Here is an 18959-nt window from a genome sequence, read left to right as displayed (position 1 = left end):
AAGCTGGGTCTACACCAAAGATATGACATGACATGCGGCCCAATACGATATACTCATTTCAAAACTGGGTATTTTAAATTGACGGTTTGGACGGAAGAGACTCAACGGCAACACGGCAGGCATGACAGTGCTATTTTACCACAACACTTATCGTGCTGCATGTTGCGTGTTGTGTTGCGTGGAGTGTCGTGCTGCGTGTTGTGTGGGGTGTCGTGCTGCGTGACGTGTGGGGTGTTGTGCTGCATGTTGCGTGACGTGTCGTGTTGCCTGTCGGCAGAACCTACACCATAGATTCACTTTAAGCAATTCATCAAGAGATAATAATGTAAAGGTAAAAATAATAAAGTTGTCCCTGTGCTTAATTAAGCAAAAAGGTGTGAAGGCATATGGGGGAAATGGAGGTGTAGCTTCACGCATTCATAATTTCGGCAATAGATGGCGATTTTCCAGCGTCATGCCACAGCCGTTTGATTGCCGATAAAAGAGCATCTGAAATTTGATGGGCCTGAATCCGGTATGGACGGTGTGGAAAGAAGTTTCTTACTCCTGCCGAGAATCGAACTCTGATTCTTTGTTTGTCAAGCCCATACGAGAGTCGTTATACCAACTGAGCTATTAATTTATGTTATGATGAAAATACACCCACAAAAGGAGCAACGTAGGTCTTATACTACATCGGGTATTAATATTTGACCTCGATGACTTTTGAACATGAAATTTGGATGAAATTGACCTCATTAATTCAGTACACCAAATAAATTACATAAGAAAATATTATATTCCATTACACCTCTAAAATTATTAATCTACTGAAGCCCTGTTGAGATGCTAGTGGTCATTCAGCTAATCAGGAAATTCAGTGTTCTTACAAAATCTACAGGCCCATCCACTTTAACATTAAATCCACCAATGGAGCATTGTTCTAATCTCATATAATACAAGTTTATGGTCTTCCGGGATGTGATACGGTGCAGTTTGGCCGATAAATTCACCGTTTGGAAGCGATCTGTAGCCTCCATTTTCAGGGAAGTATCATCTCCCAAACTATACGAAGTCAAATTCCCAGAAAAACCATGTGAACCTCAAAAAACAACCATTTAATTCAGTCTGCTTACAATTTTTTTCAAGACCCAATTCAATATTATCTTCTTAAGTCTCCCAAACTGTATATTCCCGTTATGTTTTCCCCCAAATTTTGTAAGTATTTCTTTCTTCCGCCATCGGAACTACATGTCAAGTCCACTGTAATATCTTCCAATTTAATCATTTTAACATCACTAAGCAATCTATAACCACCTTGCTTTATTTCTCTATATGAAGTCTGCATATTTTTAGCAGTCTGTTTTTTAAAAAAAGTTCTCTTCCTTCTGTATTGGTTTACTAGATTTAAATTATACTAAAAATCCACCACAAGGACTATCAACATTGTTAAACAAACTTAGTTAAAATTAGAAAATAATCCAATTTGATAGTGGCGATTCCTGCAAAGCAGATGTAATGGTTATATCAAAATCACTCGATCATCAGAGGGTCGTTAATATAAAGAAAAAACAGAGTACATCGTGAGAAGATGAGGTTAGCATTACAGTAAAGGAAGCTGCAAAAATATAACCTACAACTTACAGCCTCTCAGAGTAAATAATCATATTCTACATACATGCAAACAAGTGGTACGTTTGTCGCTTTATTCATAGTAAGTGGTGTTCTCATATGCCGACGAGATGATTGCAGCATGAAATGTGATAAATTTGAAGACTGCAGTCTTCTGGCATGCATCGCAGTATAGATATCGTGTAAACCGACGTTTCGGAGGAACGTATCGCCTCCATCTGCAGCAACCTGCTCACGCTGAAAATGGAGGCGATATCATCCTCCGAAACGTCAGTTTACATAATATCTACACGGTGCCACATTCCAGAAGACTGCATTCTTCATAGTCACCGCCGAGAAAACCTCAGATCTTACATGATAAATTTGATTTCAATGACGTGAAATATTAAATTACGTAAAAAGAAATCTCTCCCACAGCAGACACCAAAATGCATTCAACTTACAGTGATATGAACCCACAGTGCAACATGTCAAGTCCACAGCCAAGCAGCACTTGAGGAGCGCAGACCCCTGGCCTATGCAAGGACGCCCGGTCGCCACTAGGCGCGACCGGCGAGCTCGGACGCCAAGCGCCGACTGCAGCGAGATGGGGTCGCGACAACGACGACATCAACCCCACTACCTTAGCCCTATGATTCGCCCGCCGCCGCAATGCAGAGACCGGGAGCTTCAACCCCCTACCGCCCCTCTGTCCTAACAGGGGATACGCCAAAACCAGAACCTAACTACGAGCAATAGTGGACTATATCCGCTGGAATCTGCAGCAAAGTGAACTGATATAGATATGAAAACAAATTCGGTCATCGGCCTTTCTCACCGATTGTCTGATTTGGTTTATTTAACGAATTTTCATCAACTGCATAGATTATATAGAATCGCATGACAAGACGATGATTTATTTATGGTTTATTTAAAAACGCTGTCAGTAGCTCAGAGCATATACCGTCGAATGGTAGGATGATTGATGAATGATACATTGGGAAGGATGTAGAGAGAAGCAGTGGAACTATCCTCACATCTGCGTGAACGGACTTGCGAAACATACGAAAAGTTTCTGTCAGAGCAGCCGCCAAGTCGAGCGCAGATTTAAGCCTCAAGTGCTCCCCGCTCGAACCTGATGTTCGGTGACGAAATTGTGATGACGAATCATGGGTGGACAAGGGCGCGAATTGAAACTTTAGGGACTAAAAGTGGTGGAAAAAAACAAGGAAATAAGAAACAGACATTCATCATAGACTAAGGTAAATATGTCCTTGTATTTAACTAACTAAGCATTACGCCATGAAGGCGTATGGGGGGAGTGGATGTATATATCCACATTTTCTTGACCTCGGCACAAGCTAAAGATTAGTGGCCGCTTTACCTTCGGGAAAAGAGCCCCCGGTACTCATTGGATAGAAGGCTGGGTGGANGGAATGAAGACTGGCAGGGGAAACCGAAGTACTCGAAGAAAACCTGTCCCACTTTGTGCACCACAAATCCCACTTGATCACACCCGGGATCGAACCCGGGCCGCCGAGGTGGGAAGGCAGCGACTAACAGCTTGAGCCATGGCGCGGCCGAAATATTCTGTATAACTGTATAAATTATTGAGAGTCGAAGGAGCAGAGAGGATGACATACGTGAAATAGCAGTGGTCGTGATGTATTTGAAAGCGCAAATAACAAGAATTTCTGGGAAGAATTAATCGCTTATTTTCCTTTGATACGACATAGACCGCATAGAAAACGATACCCCCAACAATTTTTATTGCCGCGGGAACGTATTTACCGAGATGTTGCCTAGCAACGATAGGGGGGATACACAGACCCACAGACAGGGTTCTGACGACGGTGTACGAGTATGACGCTCAGAATTACTGGGTTTTAGGACTTTTTCTATTGCCCGGTATTCCAGAAACTAGAAAACACGTTTCGGAAATTTGACTGTCTCCGTCAACAGGTGGGGTGGGGGGGGGGGTTCGGTCCCTTAGAAAGAGGTAACCTCCTCAATCACGGGGGTACTGATGAGACACTCCGCTGACCATTCACATCCACCTGGTGCAGAGGTTAACAATGCATGGAGCTATATCTCCTCTTCCCTATACGTTTTCCTTACGAGCTGCTTAATCAAACGCAGGTACAACTGTGTTTCTCTTATATCCTTAAGTCACACTACACAGAAATAATATAGTTCTCAGTTTTCTTTGTGTTTCGTTAAATATATATTGTATCGAAGAATATTTCAAACAAAATTTGTATATCTTAATGAAACAGACAGGTCATGTCACGCACAAAAGTTTCTAAGTCTAGTTCCTTTTCTTTTTTAAAGGAGTTAAATAGCTTAAGTTACATTTGAAATTCATGTAGGAAATAACGGACCGATGCGGAGAAAATTTAAATTCGCCCGACAACAGTCGCCGAACAACGCCAAATTCAAAATTTAATCGAAATCCATTAAGAAACTCTTCACCTACCTTCATGGATTAGGCCTCAATTGTGTAACTTCTGAGGTAAAACATAACTCATTAATAGACGAACAGACAGATACCACCGTTATGCGTCTATTTTATGCATTTCGTACAAGCAACCCAAACAAATTCAAGCGGGATATTATTAAAAAAACTGTCCTGTGCTTAATTAATGATATACTACGCCATGAAGAGTATGGATGAGTGAAGGTATTCCTCCACCATTCTTGACCTCGGCACTAGATGTAAGTGAGTGGTCAGCGTTACGTTCCGACCGCTTTAACCCAGGGAAAGATCCCTCGGTATCCATTGAATGTCAGTAAAATATGTGGAAGGGTTTACAGGATAGGTAGAAAAGTTCACCTATGAACTTACGCAAACCAGGGTTTGTTACAGCACACTACAATTGAAAATTGGATTTGTCCGACAAATTTTGGTGAAAGCTTCCCAAGCCGAATTTCATCTAAATCTGTCTAGCGGTTTAAGTGTTGATATTAGGTCACAGACGGGCAGATATGAACTCATCATAATGCGGTCTTTCCGACTTCGTAAAGAACACAAAGAACTTTGCGTGATATCATTTTCACGTCTCTTGTATATCTCCTATCAGTAGTTTTCGAACGACTAGATGGACTTCGGAAATATTAAAGTCTGTAAGAGGGTTTACCGCCAACGGTCATCTCTCCGACATGAAATTTTGATTCTTAACTTCAATGACACAAAGTTGCGAACACTGAAACACCTGTATGATTTCCTCTAAGTGAATCACCTGCCTTTGTAACAAAATAATTTGTGGGCGCTACAACCGTGACCTCTCTCTTACAGTTTCTTAACTATCTAATCAGTCCAGCAAGGCCGCTACGTACAAAGGACAACACAAACACAGAATTTAAACGTAAACATCCATGCCTCGAGTGGGATTCGACACATGACCCCAGTGTTTGAGCGGGCGAAGACATTTCATGCCTTAGACCGAGCGGCTACTCTGATGGGCAATAATCTGCCTTAATTGATTAAAATATTAATAAATTTATAACCATAATTTGTATAAGCAGACTCGTGGAATAAAGAAGGTATAATTCAATGTGCTTAGAGCGTACGCAAGGAAATAAACTCTCCATAATATTAATAACAATTGTAAAAAAAAAAAGTGCTAAAGCTATCCCTGTAACAGGCCGTGGAGGGCCATAGGGTAGTGAGACGTCGAGACTCCCACACTTTGTCTAGACAGTCGGTTCACAGATGGCGGTGAGTTTGTCAGCCTTCCACGCCGGCTGCCCTTTATCCCCAAGAATATTCCTGGTGCTCATTCCTGTTAGCGGTTGCGTCGACCGCAAGGTCATAGTGCGGCTGGAGGGATTAGGTAAAATGAAAAAGGTTACCATATTGGGAATCGAACCCGCGATATTTTGGCTTGTAGCATAGTGCCTCAACCAACTACGCTAATGCGCGCCCCGCAAGTTATACATAACTCAATAAATTTCATTTCCGTGAAATTAATTCAGATTGCTTTTACACGATTCTTATATGCTAGTTATGCTTATAAAGTTAAGTATAATTATAATTTCAATGGTACTACAGCAGAATAGGTGTTATCAAGTACAAAGTATCACTGACACGTGAACTGAACATATGATGCAACTAGGAATACAATCAATTCCGATCCTAGCTCCAAGTGGGCTATAATAAGTATATATTGCCCCGGTCATAGTCAAATGACGTAAATAATTTTATTATTTGAATAGTAGCATCTTCTGGGGACCGTCAGAGGTTCTCTAAAGTTTTATAGAAACGTACTGCCTCCATCTTCAGGGTCGAAAATTATTTAAACAACCAGCAAAAAGCAAGAGGCATGCAGAGCACTTGCTTGCTTGAAATCTCTTCGACTCTGAAGACAAAGGGAATATGTTCCTGTAAAAAGCACGTCAGCTTCTACCGGACTATACGACGTCACTGCTGAGAGAACCTCAAATGCAGTTTTGTGCCATAACATATTCCTGCCTTGTTTTTACGACTCTTAATAATCCTTTCACATCAGCATTTCGTAGTCAATTGTTCCAGGTATGATTAATGATGTAATATCACATGTAAGGGGCCTATGTAATATGGCGTCTGAACAAGAAGCTGTCCATGTACGGTGAACTGAACTGGAAGCACTGAGGAAAACCAATGAAGACAACAGCAGGGATACTCAATGCTGCAAAGAAAGTCGAGGCGAGTACCACCGGGGTGAAAACCAGATGCGTCACTCCTGCGCCAAAGAACTAGGCTACAATAATTGAAGCAGAGAAATTTAATAACTAAAAGTACAAAGACCGCAATACTACTGTAATCGGTAGCTCACCCACCCCATTCGTAACCAACCAATGGTTCCTCGACTTTCGGAGGCCTACGAGTGCACCAAATTAGCTGCAACATGTCATGCTGTGTGAAACATTAAACCAAAGTCTTGATCAGACAGTGATTATTATTACGGAACACGCCACGTCACTGCACACAGCAAACCAAAGCTCAAGAATTATTAAAACACAGGGGTGTCCAACGATGTTGAAACCGACATCGATATAAATTTCACTCGGAATATCCCGCGTTAAAATCTCGGACGGGAGACCACCCATCCTGAGTGAGTTGTTTCTTAGCTTTCCTCAGTTCTACGAGATAACTACCGCGATATAAAAAAAGAACAACTTCGTGGCCTGTAGTCCGCAAGCGAACAAAACCGACCGAGCGACCGCCGTTTGTCGGCGAAGTTATTGCCAAATTTAGCGGATAGAGGGTGTCGCGTGGTCAGCGTAACGAATCCCCACGGCCGTTAATCTCGGTTTCCCAGACCGGTTCCTCAGTTATCCTCACGAGGCTGAGTGGGCCCCGATCCAGACCCACTACTCCTCAGAAAATCTGGTAGCGCTGGGAATCGAACCCGGACCTCTGATCTGTAGCCAGGAACTCTGACCACTAGACCAGATAGGCGGTCATTATAGATACCGAAATAGTTGCTCAAATTGGGTCACTATGACTTCATTTGACATCCCTTCTAATTCGCTCGACATCCTATGATTTTAGTTGTTAACAGCGGCTTTAAACAAACCAACAATAAATACTGCCATTTGTATGTGTGTCTGTAGACGGGGTTTGGATAGATGACTATTTATTGACCATTTATACACACAACTCGTAACTGCAAGTAATTATAACGCTATCGCTAATCCCCACAATTTACAAATCAAGCACACATTAAATCTTCTCAGTCTCCGTTCACTAGTTGTTTCCTAGTAACGGTTCTTAACAATGGTGATTCTGTAAATCTTGGTGTCGGGCCTCATCTGGGGCTCATGACCAGATATTTATTATTGTTTGACATTTACGGCCTTGCTTCTGTGCGGCGCCCTCTCTGACGAGAGGATGGGTCTCACTATCAATCGACTTCATCCGTTATTTTTAACATCTCAGCATGAACCACGCATAAACACCCCGCTTCCAACAATACTTTGATTGTTGCACCCGTATTCGTTGCAACGGGAACGTTTTACCGAGCTGTTACCAAGAAACGGCTCTGGTATATTTGTTTATCTCGCGGTCGTTGCATAGCAACGGCTCTACATGCTATAATATAAATTTATTACAGTTTAATCAGGATAATTTAGTAAAGGCTGTTGATATACTCAGATTTCTGTCACTTCTGTAGCTATAAAATTCGAGGGTTTAAAGCTGGTCACACGGTTTTCAAACTGCAGCTAATTCTGAACTTGTTCAATTCAATTTAGGAAATCAGGCAAGTTCCGTGTCACGGATGAACCCCTGACTTAAACATCGAGACAGTGTTAATGCGCTGCTGATCAGGACAATCGTACATATCAGAGCCGGTGTTAGATGAGAGTGTAGCAATGTAGGAATGACGTTCAGCAGCGGTAAACGTGTTGAAGTGTCACTTTGCCCATCACAAATTTCACACGAAGACACCAAAGATTGAATTCTGGCCTCTGAGATGAGAAGCCAGTTTGTAACCGCCTGAGCTATGGCGTGGCTAAGATCTAATTTAAATTACAATTTTCTTAAAAAATTATGAACTATGTATTCTCGTTATTAAGATAGTTTAATGTGTTTCTTGGTTCTCTTATCCGAGCTGCATGTCCAGTCCATCATAACGTATTAGTACTGATATAAACGTCCGCAACTGGATCCGATTCCAAATAAATTAAAAATAATTATAAAATTTACTTTACCAGAATTAATATAAATAACATTATCCCACATCTACGTGTAATTACACAGAGCTGAGCCCTTCTTGAAAAGCCGCTAATAGTACAGCTATTCAAGAACTTCATAGCATTTTATGGAACACGAAGTTTCATTACCGTATTCACAAGATCCCTCCATTAGCCTCTATCCTGAGCCAGATCAATCCGGTCCATACCACCCCATCCAATCTCTCTAATAACCATTTTAATATTATCCACTCATACGTCTTGGTCTTCCGAGTGATTTCTTTCCTTGTGGCTTTCTACAAATATCCTACATGCATTCCTCTTCTCCCCCACTTGTGCTACATGTCCTTGATCATTCTATTTTTATTTTTATTGATCAGTCTATTTTTTTTAATGATGAGTAACTTCATGTTAGAAAAATAAAGGCTACTTTTAGGGCCATTAGTGGAAACCTAAATTCACTGCATAATGTGCGGCATCAGTACGTGAGAGTTGAGGTTTTAACGGCAATTAATATTAAGATTACGTCATTCTAGAGTGTTATATCATGTAGTCTGGTACATAGATTCATTCGAAAAGTTCACATCCATCTACCCAACTACACGGTGTCACATTACAGAAGACCTTATTCTTAGTTCATAGCGTAAACGCCAATTTGAAGTTTCACCATGATCTCCTAAGTTTCTGAGACGAAACAGGCGAACAGTACCTAGGCATGTACCCCGTTATTAGTTCATTTTATGAACTCTACGTACAGAACTCCTAACATTACGTACTTCCCTTGACCCAAACAAATATCCGATACGAAATATGGGTATTAAAAAATGGCATGCCAAGCCATAAGCCAAGATTTTTTCTTCCAAGTATTTCAATTATTGTTACACGCTTATCATGTCCAGAAAGTCAGAACTAGGCAATTTCCACGCTTATCCTCATGTCCAGAAAGTCAGATCTACGCAATTTCCACGCTTATCCTCATGTCCAGAAAGTCAGAACTACGCAATTTCCATGCTTATCCTCATGTCCAGAAAGTCAGGTCTACGCAATTTCCACGCTTATCTTCATGTCCAGAAAGTCAGAACTACGCAATTTCCATGCTTATCATTCTGATTACCACACACCTAAACGAGCCCAGCAATTGTGGTAACGCAACCCCAAGAGGAAACCACAAAATCTATCCATATCTTTTTATAATGTGGAATATAGGAGGCTGCAGAGGCTAACAACACACCCTCTCTAGCAAATCACTAGAGCTTCGTGAGCCAACCAATGGGCGGAGTGCAAAACAGTAACATCTCCGGTTGACATAAGCCTACACACAGAGGCGGTATTGGGGAACACACTGCAACATTCCCTTCTAAAGACATCACAATGTATACTTAAGTGTCCAAGGAGTTCAATACTTATATAAAAAGATAAAGCTTTCCCTGAGCTTAATTAAACAAGCACCACGCCATAAGGACGTACTGAGAAATGTAGGTATATCTCCACTATTGTTAACTTCGGCACTAGATAGAGGTTAGTGATCAGCTTCACGCCCCTGCTGCTTTATCCCCGGGGAAGAGCCCCAGGCATCAAGTTAGGTGGGCCTCAGAGCCGGTTTTGACGCTGTGGTGTACATAAAAATCCCTGCCGGGAATCGAATCCAGGTCGTCCAGCCCGTAGCAATATCGATTAAGCAATCACGGCTCCTCAGTTCGCTATCTGTGAGCCGATTGTCTTGATAATGTTGGGAGCCTCGACTGAGTAACGGCTGTTGTATATCTGATTCTTTCGCGGTCGTTGTGTAGCAACTGGTCTGATGCCACAGTATGTTAACCATCTACAAGACTACAGGAGGTGATACCACAGAAGACCACAATTTATGGACCTATTTCGCTTCATGAAAAAAATTTTGGCAAGCGGAAAATTTATCACTGTGCTTAATGGAGCACCATGCCAAGAAGATGTATGTGCAAATTGAGGTATAATGCTATGCGTGTTTAACATCGGCACTAGATTAAGGTGAGTCGTCAGTTTCACGCCCCGGCCGCTTTACTCTCGGGACAAACGGACATGATGCCCATTGGATACGAGGTTGATTGGAACCTAGAGAAGATCTGGAATCTGTGGAGAAGAAAAAAAAAAGTTCTTGTCCCTGCTCTAAACCGAACCAAGATTCCTCTATCATCCAGCTCGTATTCAGTATGCCGACCGAGCCATCTCGGATCCTCTGTAAAGGGAAACACTTTCCATTTTTTCACTGGCTATTAAAATATACGAAATGCAGGGCCCTGGCGTTCATTCTACCCCCACCAACCCTTTTCCGTGGTCCTGTGCGCCATGGCGCACCAGTATGAGAACTTCAGTGCAAAATATGACTAAGACCATGATCCCCAGAGTCTTATGAAAGTGGACACGCTACATGTGCGTAAGCACTTCATTTGCTGTAACACGAAATACATCTTTATAAAATCTGACGTACTTGTCTCTCGATTAAGTCAAAAAAATTGGGGAAAAAAGAAATTGAGTTATAACACTCAGGCCTATTGCTTTATTTATTTTCAAAGAAGACCTCAATAAACAGAAAATATTTCCAAGTTATATAAATTTGACGTAATTTTGAAAGGAATTTTGTAGATAATTTCGGATTCTGATGGGCCCAAGCAGAGTTTGCGTGCTGTCGCGTTCTACACACCCAGCGTCTTCACGCACAGCTTCCACATTCTCACATAATTGCAAGACAGAACTAAGTACTCATACATATTTTGTTGCAGACATTTTATTTTAATTGCCGTCGCCTTGTTGTGAAAGCTTATTATCTAGAAACTTATTACCAACTGGCCTCTATATTAAACTTCGTGCTTGTCTAAACGAATGCAGAAGATTATCATGGAGATGTATTGGTTTTGCACTGCCGTTTTCATAGTGGCTAACCTTACCTCCGGGCCTTCTCATCATACAGAGTACTGCAGTAGAGGCCACGGGGGATGAATGGAATGGAAATAGTCTATGATGTATCTGCACTGAAGTTAGTGGTGTCAATACTCACTTAACCAGCCAGACCTGCTGCTTAATTAGCCATTTACTTACAGTAGATTTCTTCACTCTCTCACTTATGGACCTGCGCCCTTCTTGAGAAGCCGCCAATTGTGCAGATACTCAAGAACTTCCCAGCATTTTATGGAACCTGAAGGTTCATTACCGTGTTCACAAGAGCCCTCCACTGGTCTCTATCCTGAACCAGATCAATCCAATCCATACCATTTTATTCTATCTCTCTAAGATCCATCCAAATATTGTCCGCCAACCTACGTCTTGGTCTTTCCAGTGGTCTCTTTCCTTCTGGCTTTCCCACTAATATCCTATATGCATTCCTCTTCTCCCCAATTCGTGCTACATGTCCTTCCCATCTCATCCTCCTTCACTTTATCATTCTAATTATACTAGGAGAAGAGTACAAGTTATGAAGCTTTAATTTAATTGGTTGGAAAGCCAGAAGGGAAGAGACCACAGGAAAGACCAAGGCGTAGGTGGGTGAACAATATTAGAATGGATCTTAGAGATATAGGATGGGATGGTATGGATTGGATTGATTTGACTCAGGATAGGGACCAGTGGAGGGCTCTTGTGAACACGGTAATGAACCTTCAGGTTCCATAAAATGCTGGGAAATTCTTGAGTAGCTGCGCATTTGGCGGCTTCTCAAGAAGGGCTCAGCTCCATGAGTGAGTAAGTAAGTAAGTGCGAAATTAAAGAGTGGAGCCTGGTGTTGCCTCTCATTACAAATATAAAATTTCCTTCATGACGAATCGACTTTTCCAAAAGTTGAAAGAGGGGGAGTGACACACAGACACACACATGTGTGTACATACAGACGGCTTCGTCTCTTGAACATATTTGCCCGCAAAGGAAGGAAAGCGAACGAATCAAAAGCGAGCAAATGTCTATGTACCGTTCTGTCCATAGTTAACATGCGCTCAAGACAGTAGATGTTATTCTTTTGGAATCTGTCAAGTTAAAAATATTGTCCATTGCAGATAAAACGACTGCAGTGCTCATATCTCACGTGAGTATTTGCCTCCGGACTATGATTATCTGGGTACACCTTGTTGTGTGTATTCTGCTTCACAGAAGCGCGTCTCGATCAGTATGTCTCTCATAGCTCACTTATCTGTCTCCACAACTGCATGCCCTTGCTTTCGGTACTATCACAGCGTTTGCTTGGAGGGCTGAGAAACACCACGACAATCCTCAACAATATTGAGCCTTCAAGTCGAGAATCAAAACCTGATCTCTCGACTCTAAAGCAAGAGAGTTAACCACTCAATCACGACATTGTAACGTATATTCTTTTTTATTGTTAGTGGGGTGGGACTAAGTCCCTTGTACTGCTGCCACTTCTGGCATACTGTACCAGCCCCAGATGATAGGTGAGGGTAATTGTGGAGCAACTGGTGGAATGAAGATTGGCAGGGGAAACCGAAGTACTGGGATAAAACCTGCCCCAGCGCCACTTTGTCCACCACAAATCCCACTTGATTAGACCCGGGATCGAACCCGGGCCGCCGCGGTGGAAAGCCAGCGACTAACCGATAGTTTCTTCTGGTTTATACAAATGTAAAGTTGTCCTTGTGCTTAACTAATTAAGCACTATGCCATGAAAGCCTATGGGTAGTGGATGTATAGGTCATTTTCTTGACCTCGGCACTAGTTGGAGGTCAGTGGTCAGCTTTACGCACCAGCTGTTTTACCCCCAGTACCCACTGGATAGGAGGCTGGGTGGGCCTTAGAACCGGTCTGGACGACGTCGAGAAAATTCTCGACCCTACCGGGACTCGAATTCCGACCCCTCGGTAGCCCAGCCCGTAGTCAGTCGCTATACCGACTACGCTATCCCGGCTCATTTTCTTCTGGCTTATAGCTTTCCTAATTATATGGGTGGTCGGACTATTTAGGGAACACTGTCACCTAAAAGGACACCTTTTCAAACTGGGACTGACAGATGACCTTACTTGAGAAAGGTGCCTAGAAAAAGATGAAATCAGACACACGCATCCTATGTAACTGTTAGGCCACAGTTTATTGAATATTTCGTCACCTGGCTCAGTTCTTTATGGAACTAAGCGACTACTATGACGCCCCCATAAACAAAGTTCTACATTTCATTCCAAGTGTAGGATTGATAAAGGGTTAATCAACAAGGGGAAGTACAATAGGTCACTAAAGGTCTCAATTATTATGGCCCACCCCTTATGCATTCATTCATTCACTTCTAATTATATCGAAACTGAAGGATCAACAGCGTGTTAATAACATCCAGTCATGCTGGATCCATGCTGAGGTAATTAATTTTGAAGGTGGGAGTTTTGGCCCATTTCAGGGTTCAGATTGACATTCAACGGGCTATAAGGTCTGATACCCTACAAGACAAAACTCTTGATACGCACCGCCGTGGGAACGTCAGATCGTACAATGAAATATCAAGGCCACTAGGGTTTGTTCATGGAGAAATTACAGCCGATCTTTCCCTCTTAGGACCTACCCATAACCCCTAAACTCTAAAAATTTCACATCCCACCGAGAGTTGCGGACGAGTGGGTACTCGGGAGGTCCCGGATTTAAATCTCGGCCCGAAGACTGGCCATCACGAGTGGTTTATCATGGTTTTTCTCAGTTCCCACAGGAAAATACAGTGATGGTTCCATAAATTAGATTATCACTACTTTCTTCCACATTCTTTCCAATATTCAGAAACCATTATATCACCCGACGCTACACAGTCTGAAACATTAACAGTGCCGTTAGTAAATTACACACAAGAAAGAGAAAAATCGGTTGACTTTCACCGGAATACAAAGCCTTGTATCCCAGAAGACATGACTTTCAAATTTCATGTTTTCCGGACTTTGTCCATTGTCCGGCATTCTAATGAGGGCAACTTTCCAGAAGCGGGATCTGTTTCCGTCCTCAGTTGAGTGGCTGGGAGACACCTACTCTGTTGGGACCCTTAGAAAGAGCTGGGTCCAGTGATTGAGATTAGCTCTTTCTGGTGGACCCAACAGTGATTGAGGTTCGCTCTTTCTAGCGGACCCAACAGTGACTGAGGTTCGCTCTTTCTAGCGGACCCAACAGTGACTGAGGTTCGCTCTTTCTAGCGGACCCAACAGTGACTGAGGTTCGCTCTTTCTAGCGAACCCAACAGTGATTGAAGTTCGCTCTTTCTAGCGGACCCAACAGTGATTGAGGTTCGCTCTTTCTAGCGGACCCAACAGAGTAGATGTCTCCAACCCCTTCTTATGACGACACAAACAGACTCAGTTTCGTTAACGTTGTGTTCCTTAGAATACAGGTCGATGGACAAAGCTCCAAAACTGAATAATTCCGAGTGTTACATATTGTGACAGGTGAACCCACTGCATAGAGAAGTGTCACTTCCTAGGTTACGCATTTTCAAAACAGTGCATGACAACCAGCGTCCATTGCTAGCAATTCATAGGTAATGAATTGTTAGAGCCAGATGCTTGACAACAACACCATCCATTGCAGGTCAACGGCTAGGAAAACATGTATTCTCCTAGCAACGAGAGAGTCGTTTGCATGACAGCAAGAACGATTCGACAAGGTGTCTGCTAATTTGTACGCCAAGAACCTATCTCAGGGAGATTACACAAGATATGACCAGAAAAGATCAGATCATAGAGAGAAGAAAGGAGATCTGAAGGGAGATCAGATCACACCAGATCGGAGATCAGAATAGAAGTAAAAGGCGAACCGACAGAAGTCTTCGCATAAAGTAATTACAGTGAATATTAGAGTGTGATCATTGTTCTCAGTTATGAAGTGTTATAATTATCTTGTGTGATAATTGTCCGTAATTCCGCCTGTAGTAATTCTCCAATAAACAGCTTCGTCTAAAGCCGCGACCCAGCAATTATTTTTCATGGAACTCCGGATAAGTGACAATATCATCGTCAGAACCTTCTATAATTGATGCACATCTTTTGTCGAAGAATATGGAATGTTATGAACACGTAACTCAGAAAAGGCCTCGTGATAATACAGACTGCTCCCATCATCCCCAGCGACATAGAAATCCTACCGACACGCCAAGGGATGCAAGAAACCGCCATACTGACGTCATGAGCTCAATCCCGGCTGCCTGATCTTAACGCAAGACAGATCGATGCGAACACAAACTAAGAGCTATTTTTGGAAGGGGGGGGGTCACGCTTTTATGCGTTCTTTGCATGACGTGAAATTAATGCACGCATATAGGGTTGGCCATGCGTGTCTATCTGTCAACATGTTTAACTCCAGAACCATTGGGAGGATTTTTATGACATTCGGTATGGATGTTATGCCACTGGAGGTTACCCAAAATCCGAACTTCTCATCTTCATAAAATGAGTAGCGCAAACACGACGGACTCATGAATCTGTGAGGTGGAAGCGAGACTAGCGTCGCTTAATACAGAATCCTGAAAATTACGTATGATGGACATAACAGATCTCTGAAAAATATGCAACTTTAAAATATTTCTTCGTAAAATGTAAGGCAAAAAAAAATGGCAGCTGCGTGGAATCTATATTCAGGATTCACTGTGATAAAAATGACTACTAATCACTAGAGTTAGGGATGCCAATTCTGTCTTAAATATTGTTTGGAAGTCAATAATTAAAAACATGGTGACGATGCAAATCATTGATGTCATATGCGGCAAATTTAGCGGGGAGCAGCGTTTTGAAGACAACGTTGTCCTTGTGCATAATAAAGCACTACGTCATGAAGGGGTATGGGGGAATGGATGTATAGATTCACGTTTTCTCGACCTCGGCACTAGCTCGAGGTCAGTGGTCAGTTTCACGCCCCGGCGAAAGAGCCCCCGGTATCCATCGGATGGAGGTTGGGTGGGTCCAGAGCTGGTCTGCACGACGTGGAGAACAAAAATTTTTTGATCCTACTGGGATTCGAACTCCGACCCCTCGGTTATCCAGCAGGTAGCCAGTCGCTATATCGACTGAGCTATCCCTAACGTTTTCTTAGAATTTGAACAGATAAAAGCATTCAGGGCCAGTCACAGTAGCCGAGCGGTCTAAGGCATGTACTGTCTTCGCTCGCTTGGAAACCGGGATCGTGGGTTCGGATCTGTTTCCTGTGAGGTACGAACTGAATTCTTATATATTATTCTTATACACTGCCGGTCACGGTACGAGCGGTCATGCACTGTCTTCGCTCGCTCGGAAGCCGGGATCGTGGGTTGCGTTTTTGTGTGTCTGTGTACAGGTAGAGGCCATGCGACGAGCTGATCACCCGCCTAAGGAGTCCTACCGAACGTGTAAGATCTAGAAAAACCGAAGTGAACGGAGAAGTTCATGGAGGTAGGCCTAGGCCCACTGGGGCTGTAGTGCCAAGGAAAAAGAAATCAAAAAAAGCATTCAGAACACAAAAGTTCAAATCAGGCATGCAGGAATTTTACGCATTCCGGTGTGGATTACAGTTTTACAATTTCGTTAAGTGGGTTGCAATTTTAAAGGCAGGGATGTACCTTAAAAAAGTTGGTATTGATTAGAAACGTAACGAGTTAATGACGCTACTGATTACATGATTTTATCATGGCCTAGAGTCATTAAAACTATTTTAACGTTAACAAAAATTTGACTCCAATACTCTAGGGCCTAGAGTATTGGAGTCAAATAAAGGAGAATAAAAGCTCTAACATAAATGCTGAATTTTTTAACGTTAAAATAGTTTTATGGGGGGTAACAGAACAAGCGCCACTTCTGGGTAAAATAGAGCGATAAAAAAACAAATTGAATTCTGCAGAGCAGCCTCGGACCTGCAAACAGGCACTTCCCGGAATAGGTGTTAATTCTGGCCATCATTACTGAAAGTCACTTAGGCTACGTCAAAGCCCGTCACTGAATTGATACAGATCCTGTTGTATCCAGCTTCCATCCTAAGGAGATACTTTCCTAAGATCCAGCTTAATAATAACCCTCATCTCGTTCTTGGTATTGAAAATGGTTGCTATCTTACATATTTCCCGACAAAAAATCTATAGGCATTTCTTGCCTCGCAATAAGGTATGCCATTTCTTTTGAATCTCAGCGATTTCACTGCCCTGGCAGTCCGGGAAGGTCCTGACAGTCACATGTATAGCGAAACAGGTAAGATATGTGTTATCAAATAAATAAAGGTTTCAACTACTGTATGTTACACTTGAGGCGGGCACGCGGTAGCATAGTTAACTGAGGCACTATTCTACAAGCCGGAAGGTCGCGGGTTCGATTTCCGATGAGGTCAGTACATTTTTCAATTGACCTAATCTTTCCAGTCGCACTATGATCCTGGTGTGGACTCAGCCTCTAAAGGCACGTCCACATTACTCGTGCTCGTGTGACTCGCTATACTCGCGAGTAATGTGGACGATATGACAAGTCACGAGACAAGCAAATTTTAAATTTTTAATTTAAAAACTATAGCCAATAAATTAAAATACGACTACAGCCTATACACACTACGAGTAAATATACGGATCCTCACGCAACTGAAGTAGTGTGGACGAAGATTTACGAGCACAAGTAAAAGCCAGACGAGTCTCCCGACGAGCACGAGTACGAGTAATGTGGACGCGCCTTAACAGAAATGAGCACCAGGAATCTTCGTGGGGACAAGGGGCGGACAGCGCGCAAGGCTGACAACCTCACTGCCATCTGTGAGCCGATTTTCTATAAAACGTGGGAGCCTCAACGTCTCACAACCCTATGGGTATTTAAGGCCTGTTACAGGGATAGCTTTACCTCAACTAGGTCATGGTCGCTTCATCTCGAAATATTTTTCAATGTATTATTCATCTATCGTGCTACCGTTAGACGCTATGAAGTGTATCTGTCAGCGCAGTGAAACAGACCATAAAGAACAGCCGAAAGGAGGTACACAACATATACACATATAAACACAGCATGACGATCTCATGAGAATAGTCTGTTCATGCAAGAAAGGAAAGCAGGCCATAAATCGGTACAGAAAGATTTGATCGCTGTAAAGGAATTTTCGTAAGATGTGCTGTTAGAAAGAAAATAACAAATCAGATCTAAAAAAAAAAAATACTATTTTATTTGAATGTACCATTGTAAGAAGCATTTTACGCCGAGTTTGAAACAATACATACTCACGCCATGCTACCACAGAAAACAATGAAATATTGATCGATTTCAGGTCGTAAACGTTGGACTATTTCGTGAAAATTGCAAACAGGTTTCCACCAAGCGTTTCACTTGAGAAGTCACCATCTAGCAAACAATTAAACTGTTAACGACAAGCATGGCGGTTTAACTCCATTTATTCTTCGTTTTGTTTGAGGCCTTCCTCTGCTTTGGTAAATGGTACAGAAATTTTATATTTCGTTTATTCAAGCGCACACACTGTAGAACTCTCTGGGCGGAAAAAATCTTCATCTAAGTAAAACTATTTGAAGGCGTTTCTCCATGTTTGTATATAAGTAACTAACTCCATGGAGATGAGCCCTTCTTGAGAAGCTGCCAGTTGGCAGCTACTCAAGAATTTCCCAACATTTTATGGAATCCGAAGGTCCATTACCGTCTTCACAAGAGCTCTCCACTGGTCCCTATCTTGAGCCAGATCAATCCAGTCCATACTCCTCCATCCTATCTCACTAAGATCCATTTTAGTATTATCAATCCACATACTTC

At 42.4% G+C, this 18959-nt stretch overlaps 1 protein-coding gene across 6 annotated transcripts in view; it reads right to left on the bottom strand.

Annotated features, from left to right (window-relative positions):
- Positions 1–18959, bottom strand: part of LOC111869413 (fructose-bisphosphate aldolase) — a 72517-nt gene that overhangs the window by 33630 nt on the left and 19928 nt on the right. Inside the window, exon 1 of one of the 6 annotated variants that reach the window (XM_023860928.2) lies at positions 2055–2183. The exons of the other annotated variants lie outside the window; for them this stretch is intronic. The gene's annotated coding sequence lies outside the window, so the exon portion shown is untranslated. Of the gene's footprint in view, positions 1–2054; positions 2184–18959 lie in introns of those variants that run through there. 6 annotated transcript variants of the gene reach the window in all.

The sequence above is a fragment of the Cryptotermes secundus genome, unplaced genomic scaffold, assembly GCF_002891405.2.
Source record: "Cryptotermes secundus unplaced genomic scaffold, Csec_1.0 scaffold813, whole genome shotgun sequence".
NCBI lineage: Eukaryota > Metazoa > Arthropoda > Insecta > Blattodea > Kalotermitidae > Cryptotermes > Cryptotermes secundus.
This window is presented reverse-complemented; position numbering and strand designations above follow the sequence as displayed.